The sequence below is a fragment of the Lynx rufus genome, unplaced genomic scaffold, assembly GCF_022079265.1.
Source record: "Lynx rufus isolate CCGP_SWC_20201006 ecotype Redwood Valley unplaced genomic scaffold, mLynRuf1.p SCAF_6, whole genome shotgun sequence".
Taxonomy (NCBI): domain Eukaryota; kingdom Metazoa; phylum Chordata; class Mammalia; order Carnivora; family Felidae; genus Lynx; species Lynx rufus.
The window spans coordinates 15,936,245-15,953,975 of NW_025814878.1; the positions used below are offsets into that span (position 1 = coordinate 15,936,245).

A 17,731-nucleotide genomic window follows, 5' to 3' on the forward strand; every position below is an offset into this window, starting at 1 on the left:
AAAATAATTTAGAATCTGTTGCTCAGGAATTTTCGCACTAATTCTTGGCTCACTGAGTCACGCCTGGGTTTCCTACCCACAACCGGTGGACAAAAATTTAAGCAACCGTAACATTCTAAGCGAGCCCTTCATTACCTGCCTGTGACCCTTTGTCGTCTCCGTGTGTAGAATCAGATGTCAGTTCCATTTCTCATTGGCTCAGCATGTCCCTCAAAGGTGGTTAAGATTCATAAATCGACCATGCACGTTTTCTGAAGTCACAAAATATATGTATCCTGCCGCCACTGGAGAGTGTGCTTTGATGGAGTCAAATTGGAAAGCAGGGCCAAACAGTATGGGAACTGTGGGGAGAGGAGTCCCTCCCCAACTGCCCAGACCAGAATGGTTGCATTCCTGCCGCTGTGCACAGCCCAATCCTGGTCTACTCCATCTGGGCCTCCGCCAGGCCTCGGAGCCTGTGGCCTTAAAATCCACAGGTGTGACAGACAGCACTTATCTGCCCAGGAACAGCAAGGTAAGGTATGCATTTCCACAAACACCACTGTTCAAATTGTTCAGAATGCAGAGGAGCTAAGCCCTTCCTCAAGTCTCTGTAGGTTTTCCTTAAATTTGTGCCAAAAATCTGGGTGAGGGAAAATGTTTAGGAATGACGCAATAAAAAATGTTAAGTGCCTAGCTCTCAAAGGAGAGCTTTTCTCATAATTGTACAATTTTTCAACCTATATATTCCCAACTAATCTCTAAAGCTTTCAGAGATTTAACCATTAATAATAAACCAAATAATAGATGCCATGAAGCCCAAAGGTAAAACTATGCTCTTCAACCAGGATTAAAAATACCACTGAACGAAACACAAAGTGCAGTTTGCCAACCTCAAGGTGCAGCCTCATTCGTTCATTCATTCCCAGTCGCTGTCCTCATTCCCAGTCTGTCCTCGTCCCGGTTTTCTATGGGCCGAGCCCTGCCCTACTTAGAGCCTACACACAGGATCTGCCTTCAGCCAACATCAGAGCATCAACTTAAGCATGGCTTCCATCATCACTAGCACCCATTTCAGGCCCCTCCTGATATCCTATCACAGCACTTCAAGACATTTATCCCCTAGAAAATAAACTATTTGTCCATTCTATAGTTTGATATCCGTTTCTTCTACAAGTCTACACATTCCAGAAGCTGGACACCAGAACTGTTGTGGTCATCAGTTTTGATGACCACACCCAGCACAGTGTCCATCGTATGGAATACTCAACCAAGAGTTATTTCCATTTCCAGTTGTTGTCTGTAAAACTACCCTTCATGGCGCACTTGCTGTCACTGCCAAAGCTCGAAGGATATAGATGTTCATCTTACACCATCAGCTTCATCAGGGGTTATTTCATTGCAAGGGGTCCATGAACGTGGACAGGAGAAAAATGAGCTTTTTCTCGAACCTCTAACAAAAATTCGCATCCCCTTCTATTACAAAGGTAGATCCTAAAACACACGATTGGTAGTACTTTTGGCTGCAGCACCAACAGAAACCACAGCCATTTTCACATCACATTACAGCGGAAAAATCATTTGGCTCATCATCCCCTCGCAAGTTACTGGACCACATGCTGGATAATGACATAGAATGTATTCATAAAAAACAAATATTACTCTATCATAGGCTTTTTAGTCTCTTGTAACTGAATTTCAATATAATTGGTTTTCCCTTCTAATGACATGTACTCTATTTTATGCATTTAAAAACATGCATCTGTGGGGGCGCCTGGGTAGCTCAGTCGGTTAAGCCACTGACTTCGGCTCAGGTCATGATCTCACGGTTTGAGGGTTCAAGCCCTGCGTTGGGCTCTGTGCTAACAGCTCAAAGCCTGGAGCCTGCTTCCTATTCTATGTCTCCCTCTCTCTCTGCCCTGCCTGCCACCACCCTCCCAGCCCACCAACAGCTTGCAGTCTGCCTCTCTCTCAAAAGTAAATAAACATTAAAAAAAAAAAAAAATTTTAACATGTGTCTGGATTCACCACACTGCCAAAGGGGTCTATGGGTCAAAAGAAAAAGCAGGAGGTGATAAGAATAAAAAATAAAAACCCTAGTCTACATCATTATCATGAGACATAAGTATCTGATGAACCAAAAAATATTTCTGCTCTGTTTTTAATGGATTGAACATATTTTTACCTACTGGGGGAAAAAAATAAAGCATTTCTGAAAGAAAGACAATTCAAAATTAATAGAATTATTAAAGAAGTCATTTCTATAATAAATAAAAATATTCATTTCACTGGTTTCAGTACAAAACAACTATAAAAAAAAAGAAATTCTTGGGGCACCTGGGTGGCTCAGTCAGTTGAGCATCTGATTCTGATTTCAGCTCAGGTCATCGGCTCGTGGGATTGAGCCCCACATCAGGGTCTGCACTGACAACACGAAGCCTGCTTGGGATTCTCTCTCTCCTCCTCTCTCTGACCCTCCCCTGCTCATGCTTGTGCTCTCTCAAAAATTAATAAACTTAAAAAAAAATTCTCAAGGGAAATTTATAAGTTTAATAGTTAATAGTTCAACTCTTAGATATCCTTGACAGACTCTCTTTGAGATGTAATTAACATATAACATTATATTAGTTTTAGATGTACTACATAATGATTTATGTGTGTATTGCAAATGATGACCACAATAAGTTAACATCCATCACCACATATAGTTATTTTTTTTTGTCATTAGAACTTTTAAGATCTATTCTCTTAGTATATTAATACCTCTTAGTAACTTTCAAATATGCAATACAGTATAGCTAACTGTAGTCACCATATTGTATATTAAATCCTCAGGCTTTATTTATCTTACAATTGAAAGTTTGTACTTTTTAACCACCTCCACCCATTTTGCCCACCCCGCCCCCTGCCTCTGGCAACACCAAACTGTTCTCTGTATCTATGAGTTTGGGTTGGTTGGTTTGTTTTAATTCCACATATAAGTGAGATCACACAGCATTTGATCTTTGGTATCTTTGACTCATTTCACTTAAAATAATGCCCTCAAGGTTCATATACACTGTTGCAAGTTTTTGCAGGATTTCCTTCTTTTTTGTGGCTAAATAATATTCCTCTGTGTGTGTGTGTGTGTGTGTGTGTATACATCACATCCTCTTTATTCATCTGTAGATGGAAACTTAAATTGTTCCCATGTCTTTAATGATATTGAACACTTTTCTGGGATATTCTATGTTTATGTTTTTATTCATTTTTTGAGAGAGAGAGACAGAGTGTGAGGCAGAGAAAGTGGGGGAGACACAGAATCCAAAGTAGGCTCCAGGCTCTGAGCCGTCAGCACAGAGCCTGAAGATGTGGGGCTCAAACCCACAAACCACGAGATCATGACCTGAGCCAAAGATGGATGCTTAACTGACTGAGCCACCCAGGCGCCCGAGATATTCTTGATAATGATGAAACTCCTCTTTTTTCCAGAAAGACACATCTTTGAATCAATGAGCCCCTAGAATTTGCAAAATGAGGATAGGAGCCAGACAGGGTTACAAAATCTATTCCACTCCTTTCTACCATAGTTACAACCTACCAGCTGGAGATTAGCCCCATTTTACTTCTGCAACAGCTCTGTGAATACACACGCACACCCACCAGGAAGAGTAACAGAGTAACCGTTCACACCTGCTGGGAGTTGCTTTAATCAGCCAACCATTAATACCCACAAAGCCAATTTTAAAAAGTAGCTCTGGGGAGAAAGGAGAAGCCAAGCCTGGATGGAATTAAAAGGCCAGTGAACAACATCCAGGGGCTGGGTCAGCAGAAAAAGTTCAGAGAAGGTATAAATATCAACTTTTGCAAACCTCAGTGGCAGCCAGCAGGACCCAGCTGCTTATGAGAACTGCTCTGGAAGACTAAATACCATAGCCTTTCACACAATTCAGACAGTTTTTGGCCAGTTCAGTTCAGCACCTCCAGTTATATTCAGTAACTTTCTCACTCTCTCCCACCAAAAGGAAAATAACAGGAAAGAAATAGTCCTCACACCCCTGCTCTCTTCTTCCTCCTCCCATTTCCCCTCTCCCTCACCCTCTCCCTATTTACGCTGACACTTAGGACTTGAAGCCCAAGCTCTGCCTGCTTTAATCCACAGGCAGGAGTCACGTCTCTTTCAGAATATTAGCAAAACCCCCTAAACCTCACACAGTAAATATAAACCTAAAATTTCTAGAAGTTCACATACCCCATCATTCTCACCAGGACATTTCCTGGAAATCTGTGAACACATTCCTTGTCAGGTACACATCCACTAGAAAACCATCAACAACCAAATGAGGTCTGAAGGAAAATGAACGAGAAGTTTCCTTAAGGTAGCCCAGAGCAGCAGGGGAATACCGAGTTTGGGATGGCTGTTTAATCTTGGGAAAGTCATTTCCTCCCTCCCTGACGGAGTTTCCTCAATTACCAGGCAATAGAAGTGGAGGAGATGGTCCTTAAGACATCTTCCAGCTCAAAAGTTCTGTGAAGGTCCATGTTGCCACAAGAGCCAGCCACACACACACACACACACACGCACGCACACACACACACACACACACACACACACACACAAAGTCAGGAAATGCTGGAAAGAGTCCATTTCAGCTTGAAGGTCTTCTTCCTCTTAGCGCTCACTCAAAAATTTTAGTTCTTGCGTTTGTATTTCATTACAACCACAATGTGCGAAATGTCTCACAGAAACCATTCCCATAACACTAGCAATACAGAGAGTGTGTGGCTAAAGTGAGTCAAAGCTTGTCTCAAAATAATCAGGACATTTACAATCCACATGCACAGTAAGTGATTTCTAAAGAAACTGGCACTGGGACAAGACAACTACTGAAAAAATTTAGGGGACCATATTATTCACGGAGGCTTCTGTGACTGCCAAAACAGTAATCTTGTGCAGATTAACTGTCAATAAAATTTTTCAACAAAATGATTTCCAAAGTAAATATCTCAGTACATGTTTCTCCGTTTGTATCAAAGTAATAAATACACAGTGTTTGTTTGTGTGTTTGTTTTTAATCAAATAGGACTATAACAAAATGCAGTAGTCCTGCCTCAGTCCTTCTTTCAAGGAAGGGGCTACCCGCCGTCTCTTTGTCCTGACATTCAGTCATTTCTAAATAGTACACTTGTACTGCTACTTTCTGAGTGTAAGTCAGACATTATTTCCAAAATTTCTGCTACAGCCATTAAGGCCTTACCTCTGTTATATCCACTCTTCCAGTCTCTATCCACTTTTTTTTTATTTCTGATATCATAATTTCCAGGATTCCTTTCTTATAGCATTCCTTATATTCCTTTTTTATACCATCCTGCTCTTATTGCAAAGAGGCAATGATTCTCCCATCTCTCTGAGGATATTTATTATATCATTTTCTCCCTTTCCCCTAACTTTCTTTTTCCTGTTAGTTGGATTTGGCTTTAGCAATGGAAGCTTCCCTCAAACGTCAGACTCCCGGCAGCCCCTCACATTTCAAAATGAGGCAATCAAATGCCCAAGCTCTACGTGCTTGGATGTGACCTGCCGACTGGTAGACTCACGGGAGGTCATCAAATTCCAGGCTGTAACTATGCTATCCTCCCAATGAAAGCATCCTCTGATCTGGGGCTGGTATAGCTTCAGGAATTCTGGGGTTTCCCAGTCTTGAGGTCCCTTCATCTTCTTGGTGTCAACCCAGAACCTCACCCTTCTCTTCTCTGGGACAGATCTCTAGAGTTCAATTTCTCTAGAGAATATATAAATCCATATTCTGCTGTGCGGGTTAAGGAAGAAGAGGAGAGATCTGAGAAGCAGAGCACACGGTTTACAGACCTCAACCAAACTCCTGGATTTTAACCCCAAACATCTCCCACTTTCCCCGGACCCAACCTCAGGCGGTGGTAGTGACTCTACATCAGGGGCCTTACAAAGTCTGGGGCGTGCAGTAAGGAGCCTCCCACCACCACCCTCTGGCCTGGACCCCTCAGTAGTTACCACTCTGCCATCATCTGCCAACACGTGATGCCTGGCCCATCCAAAGCCACTTCGTCTCCACCTCCTTTTGGCCACATTACTTTTCTTTCTTTCTTTTGTTCTTTGGCTGTAATTATAGTGTCGTTATGGCTGCAAGCAGCGATAAACGTATATCCACTCTTCTACTTTTAACTACAAGTTCTGCTGTCTTCAACTTATTCTTAGGAAGAGTCCTAAAATGGCCTCATTACCATACGCCGGGCACTGGCTTCACATGGCGGTAGTGTGCAGACAAGCCTTGCTTCTCACAGTCCCGAATTCCAAAAGACGATCTTGCCGAATATTTAACTGTCAGTTAAGTATTCTTTTCATGATTAGGTCTTATTTGGAATGTGAATTTAATATTTACAATATGATACACAGTCATTTCATACATAGCAAACTTTTATAGTTATAGCATCAGATTACATGTCTTGCCTTTATTTTTAAATGTGAAATTGTACTGTACATTCAGTAATTCAATCCAGCCAAATTACGGCTGCTATTTGGGGACCGCAATTCACTTCACAGACTGAAAATAAAAATTGCATTAAAATTTTATTACAAATTCAAATAGGGGCGCCTGGGTGGCTTAGTTGGTTAAGTATCTGATTCTTTTTTTTTTTTTTTAATTTTTTTTTTCAACGTTTATTTATTTTGGGGACAGAGAGAGACAGAGCATGAACGGGGGAGGGGCAGAGAGAGAGGGAGACACAGAATCGGAAACAGGCTCCAGGCTCTGAGCCATCAGCCCAGAGCCCGACGCGGGGCTCGAACTCACGGACCGCGAGATCGTGACCTGGCTGAAGTCCGACGCTTAGCCGACTGCGCCACCCAGGCGCCCCAAGTATCTGATTCTTGATATCAACTCAGATCATGACCTCAGAGTCATGAGATCAAGACCCTTGTTGGGCTACAGGCTAAGTGTGGAGCTCGTGGGCATGTGCGTTCAGGGGAGGGGCAGAGGACAGAGAATCTTAAGCAGGCTCCACAGTTAGCCTGGAGCCCAACCATATCAAGCATATTAATAATGAAAGACAAGGGGCACCTGGGTGGCTCAGTCAGTTAAGCGCCAGATTTCAGCTCAGGTCATGATCTCACAGTTCATGGGTTCGAGCCCCGCATCAGGCTCTGTGCTGACAGCTCAGAGCCTGGAGCCTGCTTCGGATGCTGTGTCTCCCTCTCTCAGCCCCTCCCCCCACTCGCACTCTGTCTCTCTCTCTCTCTCAAAAATAAATAAACATTTTTAAAAAATAAAAAATAATAATAATAAAGACAAAATACACAGTACAGACAGCCCTATAACCCAAATGCTCAGTACCTTGTGAGCAATTAAGAGGCCTACCTGTAAGTTTTAAAAACACAGAAATACTTCCCATCTGGGCTGAAAGGGAACAGGCATGTTTCTAATAGTAACATTATGAAATACAGAAATAATTTATCAAGACCTTCTTTTGAACCAGAAAAAAGATCACAATTGGATGCCAATATTTCCCCACAAAATCCAGTGAAACTGACTATGGGGACCTAAGGAGGGTGGAAACGTCTCAGATGAAGAAAGATAAGTTGTGCCAGCAAATTCATAAAATTGCCAATTTTTGCCCAAATTACTTGGTTTAGAAGCTCACATATAGCCTGTTCGATTAAGTCACTGCAAGTCACAAAAGCCCATTAAAAATATTTTATCCACATTTTGACATATCTTTCATGTATCACAAAAAGATAAGTGATAGAAAGAAAGCAAGAAATGCAATAATGTGTTTTTTCCTTTATTTTTTTTAAATCTTTGTGTTTCTGAGATAGTTGAAGTAAAAAAATCAAAGGTACTATTAAATGACTTTAAAGCCAAGTAAAGATTAATGTTGTGCTCCATGGATTCTGATCTAGGAATATTCAACATTCCCTAACATTCAAAACAGAGCATCTGAAAAATGTATTGCCTTGCTCTTTTCCATCAGATCATTAATTTGAGCAAAAGCATTGTTCTGCTCTTATTCAAATGGTAATAATTCTTTCAATGATAATAATCAATTAGTCTTGATAAGAGGAATAGAGATGAATGATGTTAAAGTATTTACAAACAATATTTATAGCATTTAATTCACAATTTACCTAGTGGGCATGACAATTTAATAGCCTAGGGAAGGAAGTATAATCAATTCAATCACCAAATTTAAGAATTACCAAGTTTCCTTCATAACTACAAATGTCTTTTTTTTTAAGTGTATTTATTTATTTTGAGAGAGAAGGAGAAAGAGAGAGAGAGAGGAGAGAGAGAGAGAGGAGAGAGAGAGAAAGAGAGAGAGAGATATGCACATGAGCAGGGGAGGGGCAGAGAGAGAGGCACAGAGAAAGAGAACCCCAAGCAGGCTCAGCGCTGCCAGTGTGGGGGTCCAAAGTGGGGCTCGAACCCAGGAACCATAAGATCATGACCTAAGCCAAAATCAAGAGTCAGACACTTTACTGAGTCACCCTAGCACCCTAACTACAAATGTCATTATTACTTAAATGGGGGAATCAGACCCTGAACCCCCAGGCAGACCAAAATAGTGCCACTCTCTATATTTAAACAGAAGTGTATCTTCTAAAAATGTCGAAATCAAATCTGTCCTGCATATTTTCCTATGACTTAAGTCTAAAGTGTTCTAGTCATTAATCTTTGACACATGTACCCAGTCCCTACATGTTGAACATTGTTCAATGGCAGTGACATGAAATGGTCCACAAAATCTTTTTTACTTTTTGTTCAACACTCTGCCCACCAAAATATCAGTCTCACTTAACAGGCCCCTGGGGGGAAAACATTTCTAAGTCAGTTTCTTTAATTTCCAATACCTAATAAGAAAAGATAGAGGCCTTAGGAGGCAAGTCACAATGGTGACTTAGGTGATTGAAATAAATTCCAGGCCCACAGAGTCACCTCCAGGACCACTGTGAAAAGCCACTCACAAACTTTTGGGCATCGGCTCATAAAGGTGCCCAGACAAGAGGTGGTAAATCCAATGGACACACTCAATGGGCGTTCACTAACATAGGACACACCGTAGAGGCACAAAGACCGTTTGCCACACAAATACCCAGACAACTAAAGTCTTTACTGAACGAACAGAAACAACGAAATCCCAAAGTCGCATACATGCTAAGCAACAGAAACCAGTTTCCATTTTTTTAATGTATAGTTTTTTACATTTTCTTGTAACAAAATAACTTTGGACAGATTGGCTATAATTATTATTTGCTTGGAGTTAAAGACTAAGCACTGAGAAGCGCTACAGGATGGTGATGAAGAGCGTGGCACCCACTTTTAATTTCTAGCCCTGGTGCTCACTACCTGCGCTGAGCCAGGTAAGTTAGGTAGGCACTCCGTGCCTTGGTTTCCTGGTAAAATGGGGATAATGATAGAAATGCCACATTCATAGGGTTGTCGTGAGAATGAAATGAATTCATGTGTGTACATCTCTATGTATACACACATATATGTGTATACAAACACATACGAATACACGGGGTCGGGGGAAGGTGTGTGGTGTGTGTAGAAATAATATTAAAAGTTAAATAACGATGGGCGTAGTAAGCATGCAAAAACAATTTAAGCTATACTTCTTATTCCTGCAATACTACTTATACACCAAATTACTTCATGTAGTGTTTCAGGTTCGAGTTAAGCAAACACTAAACGTACAAATGTGTTTACAATGATGTGTTAGAGATTACTTAAACTTATCAGCTGATTCCAAACATCTGTGCCCATATGGCCACCGATGAACGATAAGCTTATCTGAGTGATTGAGTGATTTCAACCAGTACCTTCCCCCACCACACTCCCACTGGCAGGAAGAGGCCATAAGAGAACCTGGTACATAAAGCACAAGGAGAATCTCTGAGTTGGGAAAGTACTTAACAGATTTGCACACAGCTGACTCAGGTGAATATTCCCAGTATTAAATGAGGCTTATGTGAATCTATCATCAGCCTGAATTCTAATATTTCACTGCATGACTGAAAGGAAGGGGTGGAAAACAGAGTAAGTGGCACTAAATTATCTCATTACTGTTTTTACACTAATCTGTTTTTTTTTAATTTTTTTTATTTTTTATTTTTTTTCAACGCATGAACAGGGGAGGGGCAGAGAGAGAGGGAGACACAGAATCGGAAACAGGCTCCAGGCTCCGAGCCATCAGCCCAGAGCCTGACGCGGGGCTCGAACTCACGGACCGCGAGATCGTGACGTGGCTGAAGTCGGATGCTTAACCGACTGCGCCACCCAGGCGCCCCTAATTTTTTTAACATTTATTTAGTTTTTGAGAGAGAGAGGGAGAGACAGCACACGAGCAGGGGAGGGGCAGAGAGAGAGGGAGACACAGAACTAGAAGCAGGCTCCAGGCTCTGAGCTGTCAGCACAGAGCCCACCGTGGGGCTCAAACTCACCAGTGTAGCCATGAGATCATGACCTGAGCCAAAGTCAGCTGTTTAACCGACTGAGCCACCCAGGCACCCCTACACTAATTTGTTTTGATTAATGTTTTCACCTCTATAAGCCTCCCTTTGAGAAACTGTCTTTTGCTCCAGAATGCCACGCCTGTCTCAATCTTATGCTTCCTCAATCTCCTGCTAACCCCCTGACTCCCGACCTGATGAAATCCAGCCAGAATCAGGTATGTGCCAACCAATTCAGAGACTGGAAACATGATCGACGTCCATTCAGACAGACCTAGTAACTTGGGCCAAGAGATGTAGTGGTTATCTCCCTCAACAGTCTGCAGAAAGTCAAGAGCAAACGATGCAAGAGGCAATAGAGGACAAGAAGGAAGGCGGGAAATAGTAATAATGACAAGGACAAAAGAGTCTCTAACAGTACTAGCCAAACACTGTTAACTCACTGCATCTTCATAGCAACTCTACAGATCCACTCAAATGTAACAGAGCCATCAAGTTGCTTCTTAGTCCCCAAAGTTCACTTTTTTTAAGTTTTTATTTATTTATTTTGAGAGAGAGAGAGAGAGAGAGAGAGCACATGCACACACATAAATGGAGAATGGGCAGAGAGAGAGAGAAAGAGAATCCCAAGCAGGCTCCGTGCGATTAACACAGAGCCCAACACAGGGCTCAGACCCATGAACCATGACATCATGTCCTAGCCAAAATCAAGAGTTGGACACAACTGACTGAGCCGCCCAGGCACCGGAGTTTACATTTTCAAAAATTTACTTTAAAAGTTTGGGTCTAAAAACTGAAGATAGATACAATGTCTCAAATAAATCTTATGGTGTATAAAATCTTATGGTAAATAAAATATAGGAAAACCTACCAGACTCCTTTATTGAAGAAAGGACAAAGACAAAATAAGAAGCACAGGGATATTAGTAAACTAAATTACTCTTGGGGAACAATAATCTAAATCCCTAATCCATGCAAATGTCTCAAAAGTAAATAATTTAAAGCATTTTAGCAACCTATCCATAAGTGTCAAGATCTCTGGCAAAAGAGAACATGCAACTATAGAAACATGGCACTGCACTCAAACACACCCCAAAACAGCACTGCCTAGGGAAAGGCCTGATCACCAGATCACGATATTTAAAGGAGTGAAGTGCATATGGCTGAATTCAGAAAAATATGAAAGATTAATTTTTAAAAGCATAATTAAAGGGGAACCTGGTTGGCTCAGTAGGTTAAGTGTACGACTTCGGCTCAGGTCATGATCTCAGAGCCCATGGGTTTGAGCCCCATGTCAGTCTCTGTGCCGACAGCTGGGAGCCTGGAGCCTACTTCGGATTCTGCCTCTCCCCCACTCACACCCTGTCTCTGTCCCTCAAAAATAAATACACATTATAAAAAAATGTTTAAGCCTAATTAAATATTATAAACATTTACTTTAATTCAAACAAATTTTAAACAAATTTGTTTTTCTATTTTTTCAGTAGACATTGCAAAGGAATTAGATGAAGCTATCTTTATGCCCATCTTCTAAGCAAACACAAAAGGAGTTAAGAAAGAAGGAATACAATGAAGGAAGATTTTTCCTTAATAAACTGGGAGTGACAGAGAAACCCAGAGCACTGTATCATTACCAGATTACTGTGCAGCTTCATAACAGCTGCCAAATATTTTCAGTATATATTACAGAGTATTAAAAAATACTAAACGCAGAGTACCTAAGCCAAAAATGAAACTCAGAAGGGATAACAGATCAGACAATGGTAAAACATAAGGACTTGAGGTCTGTCAAAAAAAAATAATCCCATCTGGAAGCTATTTTCAGGAAAGGAAAGAATAAAACCCAGAAAGAAAGCTTCTATTAAGAATTCCATACTGTGAGAATAGAAATACATACACACAACTATGGGAAAGTACCATGAGATATGATCATACAGCAAAGAGTTTCTTAGCAGGAAAGTCTGAGGACCTCATTTTTTAAATTAATTATTGAAAAGAAAGATAAGGGTAGATATTATCCTCATATTACAACAGTCTGGTAACTTACTGAGATACCAGGATCTTTTAAATTTGCTGCTGATTTAAGGAAGATCACTAGAGAACTTCTTCCCATCTCTATTTTCAAAAATGATTTTATAAATTTGTTACGTGACTTACAAGAAAAGGATGCAACTCATCAAAAGTCTGTTAGTCTAGACATCACATATAGCTGAAGAGATAGTTTTAGCTTTCTCCCTATCATTCACTATCCCATTATGAGGTTCCAGAAAAAAGGTCTTTTGGGGCCTCAGGGCCAGGAGAAAAAAAACTGTGTTTCACATTAGTAAACACCTTTTTAAAAATTTATGGATGGGTGCCTGGTTGGCTTAGTCGGTAGAGCACACAACTCTTGATCTCAGGGTTATGAGTTCAAGCCCCACATTGGGCATGGAACCTACTTTAAAAAAACAAATTAATTAAAAAAAAAATTCATGGATAATGTCAATCTTATTACTAACCATTCTCCTTTCTGCATTGCCTAATACAACACTCAGACAAATTTGCATACAAAGTTTAACGGTGGGACAGGGCATCGTCTATTACAGCAAGCAGAACTTCTATGAACTAACACCTCTTGGCCTTATCTAACTAATCAACTCATTCTACCCCCTCTGCATTTTTGTTGAGTTTTTTTTTTTTTTCAAATTCTACTCTTTATGTGACTTTCTGTAGGAATCTGGAATAAGACGGAGTGTAATCTTTTAAGTATAACCAAAAACTTGTAAGACTTGACTAATAAACGTGTTCTCATTTATGAAATAGAAACACTTCCATCTTCCCCAAAGAATCACTGTAGGGAGGAAATAAAATCATGTATTTGAAAAGTTTCAGCACATAAGCTTATTAGCTCTTGGTCTCCTTCCACTCTTTTAGGAAATACTTTCTCAATATAAAATTAATTTTCCTTATGCGCTCTGGAGTTAGCAGGCAATCAATTCGTTCACACATTGCTAATTTTTATGGTGTAACTAACTGGTTACAATTTTAAAAGGTTAATGTATATCCAGATACTTCCCGTAAAAAACACTGACTCTGGCCAAGACTCCCAGACCTATATATTAGGTGAAGTAAAAGTTTAACAAATCCTGCTGAATTTTAAATGAGGGTCATGTCAATGAAGATACTGCTAACAAAGAGACTGGTATACTAATATATTTCCCAGACCCTCTAATTTCCGATGTTTTCTTTTAACCAAACCGCATTTCCCAACTCAAATGGCACACTCAGGAGCCCGCTGAAACACAACCTACATGAATGGGAGCTAAGAGGTCAGTAAGTGCCAACCACCACCGCTTACGTCCAAATGAGAATCGGTATCAGCCCGTGTGCCTTTTAATACAATAATGAAACAAGAGAAGCAGTGAAGGATGAAGCGCTTGGGGGAGACAGATGCTGAAATCCTTCAGCTGTCTCTTCCATTTTGGAGGGAGGGAGCGTACAGGGAACCGTCCTGATCAGGATGACAAGGAGCCACGAGGCACCAACTGCTGAGATGAGCCTATGCAGCTTACGTGAGTACGTCACAGTGTCCTCACCCATGGTTGGTCATCGCAGCTACTCACCCCTCGGGACCATCACAAAGCAGTTCCAAGGATCCCAAGGTGGCAGATCCCCACTAAGGCCACACTGCCACATTGGGGTATGCAGCCTGCCCACTGCATGAGGACACCAGGCCAGAGTGGCAAAGGGGATTGAAACCCAGCCAGCACAGGGGCTCTGAGGAAAAGAACACCTTCTTCTTGGCACAGAGGAACAGCCCACTAAGTAGGTTGCATCCATCACAATGTGTCTCTCCAGAAGAGATGCCTTTGTCTGATTGTCCACCTTCTTTGGTGGCACTTTGGACAACATTCATAAAGACAAAATATCACCAAGCAGCAGCCCTACCTAACAGATCCCCTAAATTCACCACTTCTCTGATACCTCCTTCTGGAGCATCCAAGGTGACTGCTACGAAAACAGGAACACGAGTCTGGAACGCGGCCCTAACCAAGTAGTGGCAGAACCTCAGCCAGTTTCCCCATCCCTGACCTCTTCCATCACACCAAAAACCCAAATCTTCCCCTCTCCGCCCCACACTGTGCCCATGTCCTGCCCACATTCCCCTCAGTCCTGGAACAGTGCCCTGACCGATGGCCCCTGCCGGGCCTGGAGGAGGACCCAGGAAGCCGCAGGAAGGGGGATCATCTACAGATAAGGGCAAGCCCCAGACCCCACTTCCTGACCCTGCCGGGTGAACTTACAAGGCATTTTATCAAGACACAATGTTGTAAGGGGTCATTACTTCTAATGGTGCTTTTAGTGCTGTATTGTCTTTCAGCTACCATTAAATGTGAAATAGGATTCCACAAGCCAATCTGTATTCCAAAGTTTCAAACAAGCAAATTAGAAACTTTTTATAGCAGGTAAGTGCCCAGGCCTTCAGTCCTAGCCTCCTCCTCTTGACCTCAAGCAAGTCACTGGACCTCACTAAACTTCAGTTTCCAGGAAAGAAAGAAAAGGAAGCAAGGAAGGGAGGAAGGGAGACAAAAAGGGGAAGGGATAATGAAATATCTTCCTCCCACATCTGTTGTGAACACTGCAAAATGCAGTACAGGAAAGCATCCGGCAGAGAGCAAACCCCGAGAAAAGAGTCCCTATCGCAGACGCACAGTCCCTGGAATTCACGATGCCAGCATCCCAAAAGTTCTGGAAACCAAAGGTTTTGTCGTAACCCATTTGGCAGCAAAACATGACCTGAACTGCCCCTGAGGCTATTTATAACCTTGTTTGTGTCCCATGTAGTATGAATATTCATACACTTTGCTGCAGAAATATTAATATACTTAATTACAGGGTGCTGTTCCAAACTCCCCCAAAGACACTGCATAATATGTGATGTATGTACCCTAAGCTGTCTGAAAGTTTAAAAAAACATTAATCCTGAAACACACCTGGTTCCCAGGGTTTGGGATAAGAGATTGAGAGTGTATCATAACCCATCCGTCAATCCAGGAAGGCAGCGGCTCGCTGAATCTACCCAACAGCGGTCTTAGACGCCAAACTGCGACATTTCCCACGGGCAAGCGGTCCGGATTTCTGAGAGCAGCAGTGGCTCCGCCGCCCTGGGACAGGTGAAATCGGCATCCTGGTCTCAGCTGGCCAGGCCCAGGGCCTGAGGAGGAAAGAGCCGAACGCTGTGCAGAAAGGGAATGTGGAGACCTGGCCCAGCACAAGTACTCCGCTTGCTCTCGGAGGACCCAAGCCATCAGGCACATTCGTGGAACTTGTTTAGTTACTTTTTTTTTTTCCAGATTTTCAAAGTGAATCTAGTTTTCATTCCCAACACTGGCTCCCTTGAGTCTGGGCATACTGCCACTGAATCACAAGGGCCACTCAAAGGGTTGTTTTTTTAAGCTGTTGAAAACATTAAGCTAAATAAGTGAATATTCTCCAGCCTCCCTTACTGTGCCCTTATACATCCTCACCATCCATTAAAATGACACTCCGTTCATTCCAAAAATATGCCACTCTTAGTAGATTATATATATAATGTGTACACTATAAATGATAAATATGAGTATTAATGAAACTGCAGCAAGGGGAAAGTGGAAAACTAAGAAGTACATCAAATTACTGTTTCTCTTTAGAGGACCACTCAAAGACCGAGACTACAGAGGCCCTGCCTGAAACACCACCTTTTCAAAGGCTCTTATTCTGGACCCCTTCCAGTCCCACCCCTCCTATGGGACAGAGACATCGCAGAGCCAAGTGGATGGACATGGGCACACATGGAGAGCCCATACAACCTCCTTCAAAACATACACTAGGCACCCAGGCTCCTTATAGTCCCACCCAAATGAGCCCTGAGCTCGCTTCCCAAGGAGCTCACTTCTCACACCACTGTCTGCAAGTGACACAGGAGAGAGACCCCAGATGTCTGGCCAGGGAGACCACCGACTTGTGTGTGCAAAGCCCTCCTCAGTATAGAATGAAGCCCCCGTGACAAAACAAAGGAGAAAGTCCAAGCTAGCTCTCTCCCCCACCATGCTCTGGCACAGAACTCCGAGGAGTTGGAGAATTCTAAATTCAAACCTGGCTCACCAAGTTGTTATAAATAAAAGTATATTTAGCATTATCCATTCTCCCTTTTTTTTTTTTTTTTTTTTTTTTTGGTCAGAAATCGAGCCCTCTCCCCTCTCCCGGTCAGTTTTAGCTCAGCACAGGGCTGCCTCACCGCAAAACACATTTCTCAAGGTCCGCTGCAGCCAAATGAGGCCATGTGACTTAGCTGCCACCAGCGGGATGGCAAGTGAATCGTGCATGCAACCGCTAGGTCACATCCTTTAAAAAGGAAATTGTTTTTTTTCTCCCTTCCTCTCTTCGCCTTCCTTTGGACTACAACTTGGACATAGTATCGAGGTGCCAGCCACAACCGAGAAGATGAGACAACAATGTGGGATGCCAAATAACAAGAAAGAAGGGACCAGGATCCCTGAGAGGCCGTATGGAGCGGAGCCACCGATATCACTCATCAAGTCTGAACTGTAAGGTGAGAGAGAAATAAACCTTGATCTTTTTTGAGCCGCTGAATTTTGACATTTCTTTTGGTACATGAGTGCAGCCTCTCTCTCACTAATACATTTGCAAATGACCTAAATAGACTGGTTGTAAATTAGATTTCGAGGAGGTATGTATGCTAAGCCATACCAAGAGTCAACTACAGGGGTCCCAGACAAAAGACCACAGTACCAAGCCTTTGAAAAGAAAAAAAAGAAAGAAAGAAAGAAAGAAAGAAAGAAAGAAAGAAAGAAAGAAAGAAAGAAAGAAAGAAAGAAAGAAAGAAAGAAAGAAATGGGGGAAAGGGGGAGGGATTTTATATGAAGGCAGAGTTATTTTTTTAAAAATCCTACCAGAAAAATATGTCAAATATATGGCAAACACACAAGAAAAAAATAAATGAGTTCCATATGAAAATTAATCATGCCACCTAAAAGTGTATAAAATGACCTGAAAATGCTCTGTCTATCCTAGAATGTCTTCATAGTAAATACAAAGAGAAAAAGCTTTAAAGCAAAATTCTGGGGATGCCTGAGTGGCTCAGTTGGTTGAGTGTTAAACTCTTGCTTTCGGCTCAGGTCATGGTCCCAAAGTGGTGAGATTGGGCCCCTGAGTCGGGCTTCACGCTGAGCCTGCTTCAGATTCTCTCTCTTTCTCCCTCACAGCCCCTCCTCTACTTGCACACTTGCTCTCTCTCTTGCTGTCTCT

The 17,731-nt window shown here is 42.0% G+C and overlaps 2 protein-coding genes across 8 annotated transcripts in view; one reads left to right on the forward strand and one right to left on the reverse strand.

Annotated features, from left to right (window-relative positions):
• The window catches only part of UTRN (utrophin), a 574,142-nt gene that overhangs the window by 473,969 nt on the left and 82,442 nt on the right, over positions 1-17,731 (reverse strand). The window lies entirely within an intron of this gene.
• LOC124528717 (proline-rich proteoglycan 2-like) overlaps positions 16,836-17,731 on the forward strand; it is an 85,560-nt gene continuing 84,664 nt past the window's right edge. For all 3 annotated transcript variants that reach the window (XR_006966222.1, XR_006966221.1, XM_047102487.1), the window contains exon 1: positions 16,836-17,015. The gene's annotated coding sequence lies outside the window, so the exon portion shown is untranslated. The remainder of the gene's footprint in view (positions 17,016-17,731) is intronic.